The sequence below is a fragment of the Achroia grisella genome, unplaced genomic scaffold (genome assembly GCF_030625045.1).
Source record: "Achroia grisella isolate CSIRO2021 unplaced genomic scaffold, CSIRO_AGI_Agris_v1 utg149, whole genome shotgun sequence".
Lineage (NCBI taxonomy): Eukaryota > Metazoa > Arthropoda > Insecta > Lepidoptera > Pyralidae > Achroia > Achroia grisella.
Genome location: NW_026712644.1, coordinates 1368834 through 1386313, shown reverse-complemented (window position 1 = coordinate 1386313; position 17480 = coordinate 1368834).

The window sequence follows — 17480 nt, the reverse complement described above, 5'->3', positions numbered from 1 at the left end:
TATTTAAAAGTGCTTGTAATGAGTTTATTTGAATAAAGATTATTTCTATTTCTATTTCTATAGTTCATTTAAGTGTATTATTAATTTATTATTTACATAAATTAATTCATATTATATTTATTATTATTTACCTTCATCATCATCATTACATGTTTGTTAGTTTTCTCCTGTTTGCGTATTACCTGCCTGTACGATATTTGGAACCGTTTTGATAAGACTGCTTTGAAAAGATTGCTTTCAGCAATAAGGCCGCCTTATTGTGATGATACATGTGTTCTTTGATATATTTCTTGTGCCTTTTCTTTGGTGTATGTTACAAATAAAATATATACCCGCCACAAAATAGAATACCATCCCGATCATCTGGATAAACGTGATATCCACTAAAACTAAAAATTTGACGTTCATAAGCGGCTAAAATGTTTTGTGTTTTGAAGTTATTTTTAAAAGTCGCTTAAGCCTATAACTTGGACACAAAAAACAGGTTTACCAAAACCCGAATATTGATGTAATACGTAATTAAGGTCTGTTGACGCGACATGCTTAAAAGGTGTTTGTTTGTCGGACGGTTGGTCGGCGTTGAGTGGACCCTGGTTTAATTGGCTATCTGAAAAATGGACATTAATTGAAGAGCCTTCACACACACATAAAATATGTGGTTTTTATACCACGTAGGTGGCAAACAAGCAAACGGTCTATCTGATGGTAAACGGTTACCTAAGTCTATTGACGCCTGAAACACCAGGGGTGTTAGTGAGCGCTGCCGACCCTTAGAAGTGGTTATAACCCACTCATGCATAAACGAAATCTCCTTTGAAAAGTTTACACTCTATCCTGAGGAGATAAAAACCATCGCTCCTAATATCCTTCAATTCTTGTCCCAAACGGGTCTAGGTAGTATGAAAATGGGCGAGCACAATAAATATATGTAGGTCGCAGTGCTAAGGCCTAAGTACTTGGAAATAGCCTAAACCCGAAAAAAGAAACATAGACATATTTCATGTAATTAATACGAGGACAACTACCTTAATACCATCCAGATCCACGTTAAACAAAGTTTATTGTACGCAATGGTAGTGAACAACAGATATCCTAGTTAAATAGATTGATAGCCTTACTGGTTTAGTAGTTTAGTATACAGTACACCGTTTTGCTTCCGCACGGTACGAACATTTCTATTCATGGGTGTGATTGTTTGTAATGATTTGGGTGTTTTCTATGTATCTTATACACTAACTTTTGCCTGCGGCTTCGCTCGCGTTAATTTTTCTCCTTAGGGATGGAATATATCAAAATCCTTCTTTAGGGGATGCTTACGTCATAGTAGATTTATGCATGCAAAGTCTCAGCCCGATCGGTTTAAAATTGACAAAGTTTCATACAAAGTTTCATCCCCTATTTTATCCCCTTGGGGGTAAAATTAATCAAAATCCTTTCTTAGCGGATGCCTATGTCATAACATCTACCTGCATGCCAAATTTCAAACCCGATCCGTCCAGTGGCTTGGGCTGTGCGTTGATAGATCACTACGTCAGTCACCTTTGAGTTATATATATATTATATATATATATAGATGTATAGGAATGCTGATATAATGCTGCTAAATATATTTAAGAATATTTATCAGTTATCTAATACCTACAGGTATAACATTAATTTGGGACTAGATTGTCCTGTGTGATTTGTCGAAAAAAACAACCCTGGAAAATTTACAGCAGCGTGATGAAGTCCCAAGTTCAGCAGATATTATGGATAATATTCAGATTATAGATTTTTTTTAAAAACATGTAAGGAAGACTAAATAAATGATGACGGCTTAGGTTTTGAAGCCGGCTACCGGAAGGGAAACTCCGTGACTTGTGACACGGGTGTAGGTTTAAAAGGCCCTTTTAGAATGCATTAACACTCACCTTCACTACTTGCAGCTTCCCCCCAGGCCCTACTAAGATCGGGATAAACCCATTTCTAATATTTTTAACAATTCACATTAGTATCCAAAACACAACCGGCACGCTCTGCGCTCGTCGACAGAATGCCGTGACTTATTCGACGAAAGATGATTATTCAACTACCGACCTCCGTATTTATAGACCGAAGTCAGTGTAGTAGAGAAGCGGGGGTAGTGGATATCTTATGTCAACTTAGTTCAGTCTATAAATACTAGATGGCGTTATTTGCAATATCTGTAATAATCTTTACATTGATATTAAACATAAACTACCTTCTTTTCATATCATTTTAAAATATCGGATTTTTCTACAATACTAACGTGTACTCTAACAAACATAAAAACACAAAACTTAGTATTATGTGCTAGATAACTGAAGCCTTCCAATAATATAATAATTCTTCTAATAGCTGAAAGTAATTTAGGAATTGCGTCTACAAGTTTAGTAAGAAAATTGTCACTTCTCCACAGTTAGACTTGTGGATAGACAAACTCAACATATACGATTTTAATTTCCGCCATGTCAGCTCTGGGGAATTTATTTTCAATGCAAATTAACAAAGCGAAGTTACTTTGCAACTTAACACTTTGTCTCCCAACTTTATACTTACTGTGTTTTATTACGGAATATTCATTTGCAGATCTTAATGATGATCTTTAAAGTTTATGTGGGTAATTATGGAATGAAGTATGCGTCTGCGAAATGGTATATGCATTTCAATATTACTGCATATCACTGGTGCCCCAACCAGTAATATGCAGTAATATTGAAATTCAAATTCAAAAATCATTTATTCATATAAGATATATTAGCCTCTAATGAAGGTCACATTTTTTACATTAGAATTTTAATTTTTTTCCCTACCGTCCAGTTCAGTATATAGATCCAATTGAGATGAACTGGCAAGAAACTCAATTGAATATTTTATTTTATTTTATTAAAAGACAGTTTATTTACATTTCAAAAGTCAAATTCAAATTAAAAATATGTTTATTCAAGTAGGTCTATTACAGACTCTTATGATATGTCAAATCTACCGTCAGTTCGGAATGATTTCGAGATGAGAAGAACTGACAAGAAACTCAGCTCGTATTTTTTTTTAAATGTATATGTATATAGGTGTCTAACATTAAATGAAAATCCCTTGCACAACAACTATTGCCATGGACGCTCGTCATTGAAATAATTGTTTAGTGATAAGGCAGGAGTATGCCTTAGGTTAGGTTCGTTATCTCATCCTGGTCAATTTTGAGGAATTTACATGATGGTTTTCAAGGCAGATCGCATGGAGGTAGACCTACCAATGGGTCGACTAGTCACCATTACAGAAGGGAGGATTGTTAGTGATGTGGACTGTTAACTCCTTTGCAATGAACTATGAGTATATCACGTTGATCGCCACACGGTTCCCCTGGAAAATATCGTGATAAATTCACTTCAATTTGTCACGATGAGCTAACTCATATAACCTCATGTTTATCTTATTATCCTCCACTGAATGCCCGCCAGCGTAAACTGTTAGAGCAGATAAGTGCATCTAAATTATTAACCATTAAATAAAATAAGCTTCCGTTACAAATATTTCGCTTTTTCCATTGCCTGAGTCTACATTCGTAGTAAGACCCTCAATGTAAAATAATTCAGCGACACAGATGACAAAACACACCAAGCGAAGTAAAATTGCAAGTGTCTGTCTCTGTTTGTTACGGCTAATCTCTGAAATGGCTCGATCGATTTTGACAGGAATTTTTTTGGCAGGTAGCTGATGTAATAAGAGTAACTTAGGCTACTTTTATTTTAGAAAAATAAAGTTAAATTTCACGCGGCCGAAGTCGAGAGAACAGCTAGTATAAAATAAAAAGAGCAATATTATTGGTGATTGTCTGTGCGGTGTGTGTATAATAAAAACAATGTAAATAGTTCACAGTATAATTTGATATAATGATATATAAAACAGAGAGCGAAATTTTATACTCGAAATTGTAGCACTCATTTGAATTGAAAATTTTCTAGGGTTGACACAGCGGAAATTAGAGGCGCGTATAGAAAGTTTGTTTGCTCTCTAGTTCGTTAATAAGTTTATCTCATTTGCCCGCACGAAGCGGCACATAGAGGCTGCGAGGAGGCTGTGGTTACAGTTAAATAAACTAAATCTTCCCACACATATTAATGTGAAATTATCACTTTACAAGCTGACCCGCATTTTCCCCAGCTTTTGCAATATTCTTCATTGCAGCTCCGCTCTTATTGGTCGTAGCGTAATCATAACATAGTGGGGGAAGGGCATTGTTAGTAATGTGGACTCATGACCCCATTACTAGCAATGTACCGTGTCAGGTTGACCTCCACATGGTTCTCCCTGGAAACCATCGTGATAAATTCCAGGTGAATTTATCACGATGGGCTAACTGACCTGACCTCATGCTCATCTTATCGTCCTCCACTGGTGCCCCGCCAGCGTAAACCGTTAGCGCAGGCGGGTGCACCATTCCATTATCATCTATAAAAAAAATCATTCCATTCCTATATATACTTAAATCTTTAAAACTACGCAACGGATTTTGAAGCGGTTTTTTTAATAGATAGAGTGATTCAAGAGGATGGTTTATATATATATATATAACTAGCTGTTACCGCGATTTCGACGCGTGGAATTTACCTTTATTTTTCTAAAATAAAAGTAGCCTAAGTTACTCCTTGTTACATCAGCCACCTGCCAAAAAAAGTCCCGTCAAAATCGGTCCGGCCATTTCAGAGATTAGCTAGTACAAACAGACAGATAGACAAAAATTGTTATTTTGGAGTACAATATTACAAACAGACACTCCAATTTTATTTATATGTATAAATACATGTACATCATCTAAAATAAAAGTAGGCTAGTTTTATTTAGTTACTCCTTATTACATCAGCTACCTGCCAAAAAAATTCCTGTCAAAATCGGTCGAGCCATTTCAGAGATTAGCCGTAACAAACAGAGAGACAGACAGACACTTGCAATTTTATTTATATATATAGATGTATATAATCAGACCTTAAGTATAGTAAATATGTATATATTCATATTCTTTTAAACAGAGAATATCAATGTAAATTTGTTGTCGAATAAAAATGTATTATTATTTATATTTTGCGTTATCAAAGTAGAACAGGCTCGTTCAATTTGGTACGATAACAAACAGCTGATTTGAGAGTTGCAAGTTTGTTTGTTTTAGAAATATTAATCAAGCTGGAATCTGTATGCTGATGTTATTCTTGGGTGTATAATAACAAAATTATAATAAAATCCGTTTGTACATAAAATGTTCCTTCACGACAATCATTCCAAAAGGGATAGTCAGAGATATTGTTCACCATGGATGTCATGGGGATTACTGTTACCTATTACTAGCAATTTACCATCGTAAGGTACATCGACAGATGGCCGTTGGGGCAGTAAAATCCTCGAGTGGCGACCACGGACCGGAAGACGCAGCGTGGGAAGGCCCCCAGCAAGCAGCATGTCCTACATGAATAAATTAGTTTTGAATTTGAATTAATAGAAAAAATTTCACGAACATACGCTACTAAAATATTCCACATGAATAATGGGTTTTTGATTTGATAAGACCAGATTCTGAACCTTATTATTCTATACAATGTTTTAATTTTGCCGCGGTCATTATTTATACGTATAATTAGTAAATCACGGGATCTTACCACGTTTTATATTTATTGAGTTCCCGATATTTTGGCAGTGTTTCAACAGCCATGATCACGGGTAAAATGTGTAACTCAATAAAAATAAAACGTGGTATTATATTTTATAATTCACTTCTGGTGCATCTTTACATTCTGAATCAGAAATGAGGAGATCCGCAGAAGAACCAGAGTCACCGACATAGCCCGAAGAATTGCGACTCTGAAGTGGCAATGGGCAGGGCACATAGGTCGTAGGACAGATGGCCGTTGGGGCAGTAAAGTCCTCGAGTGGCGACCACGGACCGGAAGACGCAGCGTGGGAAGGCCTCCAGCAAGGTGGACCGACGATCTGGCCAAGATCGCTGGAAGTTCCTCTATTTGGGATATCTCGTCATCAGAACCCATCTGATGACGAGATATCCCAAATAGAGGAACTACCCTCGTTATATAATATTGTAACCTGAATTAAAAAAAAAAGCCATAAGAAGCTATACTAAACCTTATCAACTATAGGTGTTGCGAAGTTATTGTACATACATACATAAATAGTACGTACATACTAAACCAGGTTACTATACTTTTTTTAACTCTAGCGTTTCTGTTTATTGTATACTCTCTTTTTTTTTAGTACATATAAGGCCATATAGGAAAGTACAAACAGTTTGATTCATATTGAAGATTATATTGTGCGGGAATCGAACCCGTGACTATCTGTAGAAAAGCAGTGTGTTCCGCTAGACCATTAAGATCATTTACCCTGTGTACATTCATCTTAAATGATTTAATACATAAGAACTAATTTCATTACAATATTAATTTTGGCTGTACACGTATTTTCTTAAGCATACTGTTTAAAAAAACAACTTTAAAAGCCAACAGACTAAACAAGTTTGAGTTTGAAGCGGTTTATTGAACATTCAAGTGTTTAACTAACAATAGACTTTCGATGGAGTATTTAAAAAACTCTCAATTGTGCTAATATTGGGCAGAAGTTTCGCCAAATAAGACACTAAGACAGGGCTGTCCAAACCAGTTACGAGCTGGGGTCGTAGTAACAAGACAAATTTGGGGGTCGCAGAAAAAATGTACAGTATGCGTTTAACAAATACATACTTTTAGATTTCTGCTCGTAATGTTGCCAAAGCAAATTTGTTAACATTCGAAAAAATAAGTGTGTTAGATATACATTTATTTAATTTGTCGTTTATAAAATTAATATCAGTTATGTGAAATAGCTTAAAAATAAAATAATAATTGCTCAAATTAAAAATATATATATTTGAGTAGGTAAAATATATTCTGAATTAAAACATATAGTATTTTAACCGAATTCACTGTGGTAATGTTGTGGAATATAGCTAGTGTTATAAGCTTAAAAGTTTGATGGAATGTGTGGGTATAATGTTAATCTTTTACTTCTTTCAGTTAGTTTAATACGAATAAAATTTGGTACACAGATAGAATATATTCTAGATTTGGCAGCGACTGCGTCCTCGTGGAATTTTACTTATTTTTCATATACATAAAATTCCTACGCCTATATATACTATACTCCTTATAATATTAACTATCTGCGAGTGCTATTTTTGTCAAAATCGACCCCGCTGTTTCAGAGATTAGGAGGAATAAACAAAAATTTAAAAACTAAAAAAAAATTTTTTTTTTATTTAAGTACACTAATGTTGTTTTAACCGTTTGTTAACCGATGTTAATTTGATATTACAAAAAGATACATCATTTTTTTTACTTGTAACAAGTACTATACATTTTAATTAAATTTATGCGAGCTATAAATATACGACATTACATTTAATATTATGACGTGAAAGTTAGTGAGAATCGTTACATAAATTGGCTTCTAATGAAATAAATATAATTTGTTCTAGATGGAGAACATTTCGAGGGCCGCAATGAATTAAGCTTTCATTGTTGTATTATGTAGGTATATTTATCAAACCGTACATAAATATTTTTATAGAGTTAATTATTGATCGTCACATTTATTGTATATATTATTTTCGTACTGTTATATGTTTAAAAAGACTTATTGTCTGTGTAACGCAAAAAATATGTTTGTGTACTCTTAGATGTATATCTATTTGTATTGATTTTGTTATTCTTAAATAAAGATGAAATGAAATAAAAAAAAAATGAATTAAGCGAGCCGTAGTTTGATCAACAAAGCAGTACAGTAACAAAATAAAGTTAAAACTTCGCCGTCTGGCGGGGGTTGGTTTTGTTTGGAAACTTTAGTCCCATGCCAATGACGGAGTCTGTTTTGATGTTTTTCACTCGCGTCTATTGTTTGTTTTCAAGGGATCTCAAAAATTAGTTTTTCAAATTCTATATAAGTTTGTGTTATTGTTAATCCAGCAACTAAATTTGAAATTAGATTGTATGTTATACTAGCTGTGCTGGCATAACATACAATCTTTAAACCTTCATATATAATCACTCTATCTAATAAAAAAACCGCTTCAAAATCCGTTGCGTAGTTTTAAAGACTTAAGCGTTTAGAAATTCCGTTGCGTAGTTATAGGGACGGACAGACAGCGACAGCGACTTTGTCTTATACTATGTGCTTTATACTACAAAGGACCCGCGGTAATCCGGCCCCCCTTGTAATCCGACATTGTCTATTATTTGTTATTGAATATTACTTTGACAATATACTTCAGAGTGCATATACATACATACATATATAACATAGAATCTTATCACTGGATCTGTAATTTGTCGGATTACAAGATACTCTTTTGTAAAAAAAACCGGACTACAAGCAGAGGACCCTTAAGCAGCACTCTATAATCCGACAAATACGATGGTCCGACACTGCGATGCAAAACGTTTGTCGGATAACCGGGGGTCCACTGTATATGTATATAATATAAAGAATCATCATTGGATCTATAATTTGTCGGATTACAATGTACTCTTTTGTAAAAAAATTCGGACTATAAGGGGTCTTAGGCAGTACTCTATAATCCGACAAATTCGGTAGTCCGACACTGCCCTGCAAAATGATTGTCAGACTACCGGAGGTCCACTGTATAATGAAGTCCGTTCTCTTGTATGGAATCGAATACTGGACTTGTAGGTGGTTGGTAAAGATGAAAGGTTTGATTTACCTTATATACTTTAAATTAGTTAGTTAGTTAGTTTAGTTAATACAAGTTACTCGCCTCGGCTTTGCTCGGGTGTACATTTATTATACATATAAACCTTCATATATAATCACACTATCTAATAAAAAAACCGCTTCAAAATCCGTTGCGTAGTTTTAAAGACTTAAGCGTTTAGAAATTCCGTTGCGTAGTTATAGGGACAGACAGACAGCGACCTCGACTTTGTGTTATACTATATTTTTATACTATAATGAAGCTATTTATTTGAAATTACAAACAAATTACTGTACCTTTTTTAATTGTACAGATATACAAACTTATAAAATCTGACAATTTGACATATTTATACGTATAATTAGTATAAATCACGGGAATTCAATAATAATAAAACATGGTAAGATGAAGATCCCGTGATTTATACTAATTATATGTATAAACTTATATTATAAATACTTACGAAAGTAATTTTTTTGAATCGTTGCATAAATTTATATGGTACATCCGCCGGGAATATTTCAGAATTTTCAGCAAATATTCCGATGAATTTATTCAGCTCAAGCTCGCGTATTTCTCATTAAAAATAATTTTTAAAGCTGCATCAGACGGTACTTTGGTGTAATATCTCCCTTTGCAAGATGAAATCGTTTTAAGTCTGTACAAACTTACATAGTAGGTCATGTATATATAAGTATTTATATTGTAAATGTAACTTATTTAAAGAAATATAGAAAGAGAGAAAATGTTTTTACTGACGGATGAGAGACGACTGCATGCAACTGAAATGCGAATGTTGAGATGGATGTGTGGTGTGACGAGGATAGACAAGATAAAGAATGAATACATCAGAGGAAGTATGAAAGTAGCACCTATGTCAGAGAGGTTAAAGAGTAATCGTCTATCGTGGTATGGGCATGTAATGCGTAGGAATGAAGATCATATCCTAAGGACGGTGTTACATATGAATGTGGATGGTTATAAGGGCAGAGGAAGGCCGAAAAAGAGATGGATGGATTGTGTGAAATATGATATGGTGAGAAAGGAAGTAAATGACGGGATGACTGCGAACAGAGATGAATGGAAGAGAAAAACATATTACGCCGACCCCAAATAAATGGGATAAGGAAGAAGCAGATGATGAGAAAATGTTTTTTTTGATACACATAAAATATACAACAAAAATAATTTATCAAATACAATTCGACAGTCTGGGTGGTCGAGCGGTTAAGCCCACCGCTTTACGTCCGTTAGTCGCGGGTTCGATTCCTCGTACGGCACAGACTTTTGTATTCACAAGTATAATTGTTTGTATCGGTTTGGGTGGTTTCTATATCTATAATATATATCTATTCACGAAAAAAAACTATATATTTGAATCAGTTATCTAGTACCCATAACACAAGCTTTAGCTAGCGTAACTTGGATGGCGTGTGTGAATTATCGCTGGCTGGACAGCACGGATCCTCCGATAATATGAGCATGAGGTCAGGTCAATTAGCCTATCGTGGTAAACTCACCAAGAATTTATCACGACTGATTCCAGGAGCGACCACGTGGAGGTCCACTTGGTATATTGCTTGCAATGGGGTTATGAATCCACATTACTGATAATCATCTATTGGGGAAATTATTAACTTGACAGAATTCAATTTATTGTTAGATATAATATAATATCTGTTTGTCTGTACACTAATATCAGATTACAGTATTGAAAACTTATTATATATTTAAAAATTGTATTGCGATAAGTTTAATTCAAAGAAATTAATCTTTTTTCAAATAAACCCAATACAACAACAACAAGTGGTAGAATAAAAAAATGTAACTATTCAAACACTTTTGAATAGTTACATTTTTTTATTCTACCACTCATTCGGAACGCAGACTCATCACAAAATTTATTTTCCAATCGGTCTATAATTCAAAAAGTTTTATGAGTATAAAGTTATGTGTTTACCTACTTATAAATATAATTCATTTAAAAATCGGTTAAGAAATTATAAGAAAAATGAACTATACATTTTCTTATTGTCAGCAGTTTTATCGGACATGCCCGAGACCTTATCATTCTACGAGTCCGATAACGAAGCTCAAAGACACCGCGCGCTCTCTATCATTATCAATTTTATATGATACTCGCTGACCCGGCAAACGTTGTGTTGCCATGTAAATAAATATCGCTATAAAAAAAATAGGGGTTGGTAGAATGGTGAATATTTATGTATGAGATGAGTATGTGTTTTTTTAAAAACTTCATAAAAAAATATTCAAATATATTTGAGGTAGATGTATTTTTGTACCCCTAAGTAATAATAAGGGTAGTCTAGCCTTATCACCGTATAAAAATAGATGACAACCTATTCTTAGGTCTAACAGAGTAAAATTTCACGCCGTTTCGTAGAAGAGACAAAGTATAGTCATACTCGTGAATGGGTGTTGCTTGTGGGGACTGGTCTGTTCGGGTTACGAACACTGATTAGACTATTTGCTTTTTAGCATAGCATATGCTGGAGGTCACTGTATTCTCCCATTGAATAAAAAAATGAATCTATAATCTGTAAACATGTACAACATTTGTTTAAAAAGATTACTGAGCTGAGTTTTTTGTCAGTTCTTCTCATTTCGAAATCATTCCGTACTGTCGGCAGATTTGACATATCATAAGAGTCTGTAATAGACCTACATGAATAAAGATTAAATTTATAGATTCATCACCTCATTGAATGTTTTAATCAACAATCCTACATTTGATCTGGTCCTTCGAGCCGGTATCACCTTATTGAATGTTTTAATAATTTGAGTTGGTCCTTCGAGCCGGATATACGTAAGTTACGCCACATCTAGCACCGTGAATGTAATTCCACGCCAAATAACTAGTCTGCAAAGCGGTGATAAATGGCGTCACTAACCTCGATTATTTCACACTTCAGGTGCGAAGTTGGGGAAAGATTTAAAAAGATTTATTACTTAAACATTTTGTTGAAAAGAAAATGGATGCGTTCGTGAAGGCAGTTGCTTTGAAGCATCGTATTTCAAATAGTTCATTTACAGCAATGCGGCAGTGTAATCGGGATATTCTAGACTGAAACCTTGTTGGGTTTCAGTCTAGAATATCCCGATTCAGATCCCGATCCCGGTCTCGATCCCGATCCCGGATACAGATTCGAGGTTCTTTTTGTGTAATTAAACTGGTCAATAACGACCACTGACGACCAAGACAAATAAGTAATGAGATGAGATGAGATGAGTTGAGATGAGATGAGATGAGTTGAGATGAGATGAGATGAGTTGAGTTGAGATGAGATGAGATGAGATGAGATGAGATGAGATGAAATGAAAAATTCTTTATTGTTCCTCTTACTGAAAGAAAATAGCAGTTACATAAATTCACAATTTACTCAATGTATTCACAATTTATTTAATGGAATAAATTTTAATCACTATCTACCAATGACAACGTTGTCAGTTGAAACACAATACGCAATCCTTTGCGAGAACAAATTTATCTAGGAATATCAGTTACGGGGTCAACAAAACTGATCCCAACCGAAATTAGTTTTAGTAGTTGCTCTGACCCAGTTGCTGGATAAAATATCTGGCTCGTAACATAATCCTTATGGGCGCATATGAGGTTTTTTTACAAGTTATAAGGAAAACTCAATATAATATTATATATACATTATAACTCAAAGGTGGCTGGCTGACATAGTGATCTATCAACGCACAGCCTAAACCACTGGACGGATCGGGCTGAATTTTGGCATGCAGGTAGATGTTATGACGTAGGCATCCGCTAAGAAAGGATTTTGATTAATTCTACCCCCAAAGGGATAAAATATGGGATGAAAGTTTGTATGAAACTTTGTCAATTTTAAACCGATCGGGCTGAGACTTTGCATGCATAAAACTACTATGACGTAGGCATTCCCTGAGAAAGGAATTTGATAAATTCCACCCCTAAAGGAATAAATAAACGCGAGCGAAGCCGCGGGCAAAAGCTAGTGATCTATATTACAACTCTTCTTTCGCATTCAAGAATTTACAACCGCACTTTTAAATAAGAAAAATTTATGTAGTTTCAATCCGACTTCAAAAATTCGAGGATGTTCGTAATTAAGTTGTTTTTTTTTATGTTCACTCGATAGTGAATTCATCCCAACACGCTGGAACAAGCTTTCTGAGGAGCTTCCTTTCACGTATACTGAGGTTGTGGTATGAACTACCTGCCGTATTCTCTATAGATTGTATGTATGTATATATATATATATATATATGTAAATAATTATTATTAATATTTAGTATTGCTATGCCTTTGTTATTTCTCTAGTCCATTCTTGCGCCGTCTACCACTTTCTGTCTTCTCTCCTCTACCCTAAGATTATCTGGAAGAGATTACTTAAATAAATAAAAAAACATTGCATCATTTCTAATAATTCGACGTTAGCCCATTCCATCTGGCTAGTTTTTAAATTGAATCACTTACATAAAATGAACCTGAAATAGCTATATTTGAATTATTGGAAATAACTTCAATATCCTCACAATTCAGTGGTTCTAAATCTATAAATAAGGCTTATTTAAATTCACCACTCAGTTTTAGAACGCGCCGATTCCTTTAAAGGTATCTTTTCCATTCCTTTTCAATTCTGCTGAAGTGTTTAATGCTTGCCTTGTGGGATATATCAGTTGAAAGTGCAGACCCAGTTCGTTAGTGACTTCATTTGGTATTATATTTATTTGTACAGCATTTTATAATGTTTAATTTGTTGAAATAAATGGAAATATGTTTTAAGTAGATGTATTGTATAGAAGAATGTATTACGCTTGCCTTGTGGGATATATCAGTAGAAAGTGCAGACCCAGTTCGTTAGCGATTTCATTTGGTATTTATTGCGCTGATATTTATTTGTACACTACTTTTAAATATTTATTTTCTGGAAATAAATGAAGAGGTGTTATAGAAGATTAGACTATAGAGTATTGTGAAGAAGAATATGTAAGTATTTAGGAAATAAATGTGCAGACGTTTTAAGAAGGAGAATTGAGTATTAATGTGATTCAAGAGAAAGAAGTTAATTATTTTCTGAATCAAGAAAAAGATTTCGATTTTGATTAATAGATATAAATGCAGTTTATAATTAACTTGACGACCTCGGTGGTCTAGCGGTCAAGCACACCGCTTTATGACCGATGGTCGCGGGTTCGATTCCTCGCACGGCACAAACATTTATATTCATGAGTATGATTGTTTGTATCGGTCTGGATGTTTTCTATGTATAATATGTATGTATTTACAAAAAAAAAATATCTATGTATATGTATCAGTTATCTAGTACCCATAACACAAGCTCTAGCTAGCTTAACTTGGATCTAGATGGCGCTGTGTGAATTGTCCTGAGATTATTATTATTATTAACTAGTTACCAGCCTCAGCTTCGTACGGGTGTACATGTATTATACATATGAACCTTCCTCTTGAATCACTCTATCTATCTAAAATCCGTTGTATAGTTTAAAAGATCTAAGCGAGCCAGCGGACGTGACTTCATTTTATACTAAAAAAGTAATTAACACTTTTAATAAAACACATATAAAAAGAGGTACCAAAATAATACAACATTCATAAAAAGAATGGTCGACAAGCTGCCAGCTATTTTCCAGTGGACGAGGAAGGGGGATATAATAGGGGATGAAGCACATATCTTCATCCCCTATTACATCCCTGATTACAGACTGAGTTACTGGTGACTGTTATAATGTATGTACTGAATTTAACAGAGTAGCGTCACGTAAACATAATTCTAATATACATCTATACATATAAATAAAATTGGATTTACATGTAAATGAGTATAAATACGGTACATACACCAAAAAACCACTTCTTAAAATTTTTGTCTGTCTATCGGTCTGTTTATTCAGGCTATCTCTGAAATGACTGGAGCGATTTTAACGGGACTTTTTTTGGCAGGTAGCTGATGTAATAGGGAGTAACTTAAGCTACTTTTATTTTAGAAAAATAAAATTATACTCCACGTAGACGAAGTCGCGGGAACAGCTAGTATATAATAAACATATACAATATGAATTTATTTTATACCATCTGATGACAAATGAGAAAAAACGAAATGGTTATAAACCTTGAGACCACTACCGATCATATGCTCGAATGAGCTGTTATGCACGGTCTGTATTCACTAGTGATTGCATAATTATTTTATCGATATCGATAAATTGTTGTTCGAAGTTTATATTAGACTGTTTTATTTGAATATACAAAGGTCGACTTTGTCCAAAGTCATATTCGTGGGCACGTAAGTCAGCTGTAAAACGCTTCTTTACAAACTTTGTATCAGTAGGAGACGGAGTAACATCTTAGTACTCTGAAATGGCAATAGGTAGGTATTAGGGGCGTCATATGATCACATGGTATACATAAAGCTCTTGACTATGCCATTTGTAAACTGTTATAAGCTAGCTTGCTTTTTCACTTCTATAAAAAAGTAAAACTTATACAACATTAATGCTTAAAATTATTTGATATGACAATTTAGAATAATCATTATCATTATATAGCATAAAAAGTCGCTGTCGCTGTCTGTCCGTCCCTATGTATACTTAAGTCTTTAAAACTACGCAACGGATTTTAAACCGGTTTTTTTAATAGATAGAGTAATTCAAGAGGAAGGTTTATATATATAATACATGTACACCCATTAGAAGCCGGAGCGAGTAACTAGTTTAGAATAATTTTAAGGTTATATAGTAAATATTGGCTAATAACGAGTGGTCGAGGGGTGACATTAGAAACTTGCCCAACTATATTATCACCACGACCCTACCGTTAAGAACGAATAAATAAGAAGAAGACGAGTTTATACTCACTTTATCTCAAATATTATTTTAGCAGTGAGTTATAAAGTTTTGTTGGCAGTCAGATTTTGGTGCATCAACACCATGGACATTATTCGTGCGCCACCTACCCTGTTCTTATTTTTATTTCTCTATCCACCCAAAGGTAGTCTGGAAGAGATTGCTTAGCGATAAGACCGCCTTTTGTATCAGTGTATATTTTCCATTTTAATAGTTTTTTTTTTTTTGTTTTTGTTCTGTAATTGGTGCAATAAAGAGTATAAATAAAAAAAAAAAAATTATTTTCAGTCCAAACAGTAGTGTGATATTAGTTTTTATAAAACCTTAATATAAATATCGATTTTCGGTAACCTATTTTAAGACAAAGTATGATAGAATCACAATCAATTCAAATTTAATAATCATTTATTCATGTAGGACATTTTAACCGCTTATTAACGTTAATTTTTTTATATTACAATTTTTTCCCTACCGTCCAATTCAGTATATAGATCCAAATGAGAAGAACTGGTAAGAAACTCAATTGAATTACTTTTTTTTTAAAAAGACAATTTATTTACAATGTATTATATATTTAATATTATATAGGTCTATGTCTAACATTAAATGACATTCGTTGCAAGTTATGTTGTAAACTAGTTTTTGCCCGCGGCTTCGCTCGCGATAATTTCTCCCCTTAGGGATGGAATTTATCTAAATCCTTTCTTAGGGAATGCCTACGTCATAGTAGCTTTATGCATGCAAAATCTCAGCCCGATTGGTTTAAAATTGTCAAAGTTTCATACAAACTTTCATCCCCTATTTTATCTTCTTTGGGGTAGAATTAATCAAAATCCTTTCTTAGCGGATGCCTACGTCATAATATCTACCTGCATGCCAAATTTCAACCCGATCCGTCCGGTGGTTTGGGCTGTGCGTTGATAGATCACTATGTCAGTCACCTTTGAGTTATATATATTATAAATATACTTAATATATTTATTGACATTTTATCGATATCATTAAATCCCGGGTCTAGTATCAGCACTTTTGCGATAAAATGCACTCAAGCGAGCGAATCATCGTACCATTTACTAGCGGTCTCGTGGTTTGCTGTGTGATCTTTATATAACTCTAGAACCTTCGCTCGCTAAATGTACGATTTAAGAGAAATTGTTCATCTAAGCTTTATCAAACGACTTCAAAAGGATACATAACAAAAATGAGTAAATCTGCGCTTTTCCTTTGCTAATGTCGTAGATATATTAAATTTATTTATAAAGAATAGTCATTTACACGGTTTTAATACAAGGAATAAAATTAAATTAAATATGCCTACTTTTCGTCTCAAAAAAGTAAGTACATCTTTCACGGGACATTGTATACGTTTTTATAATAGATTGCCGGATAATGTTTTGAATTTAAATGAAGGGAAATTTAAGATACATGTAAAAAATACACTTTGCGCTAAAGTTTATTATAAAATAAACGACTACTTGAATGACTACAATGCGTGGACTTAATTACAATATTAACTTTTGTTATGAGGTATATAACTTTCTCATTGACATAGATAATGTAATAAACACTAAAGAAACTTATCCTAAATTTAGTAATGACATATTGTAAATAATGTAAATTAAATATTGTAATGGGTGAAAACTGTGATTGGTACAGTTTATACTGTAAATAATATAAATGAGTGTGATTGTGATTGGTACAGTTTATACTGTGAATAATATAGTGGAGTAACTTGAAACAGTCATGCTCGCTATAAAGTTCAAACTTGTGGCGGCGTGGTGGGCCGGGTCGATGTGCTCCCTCTAATATGGTTGAGTGCAATGATGGCTGGCTCATCCGTCATACTCGTGTACGG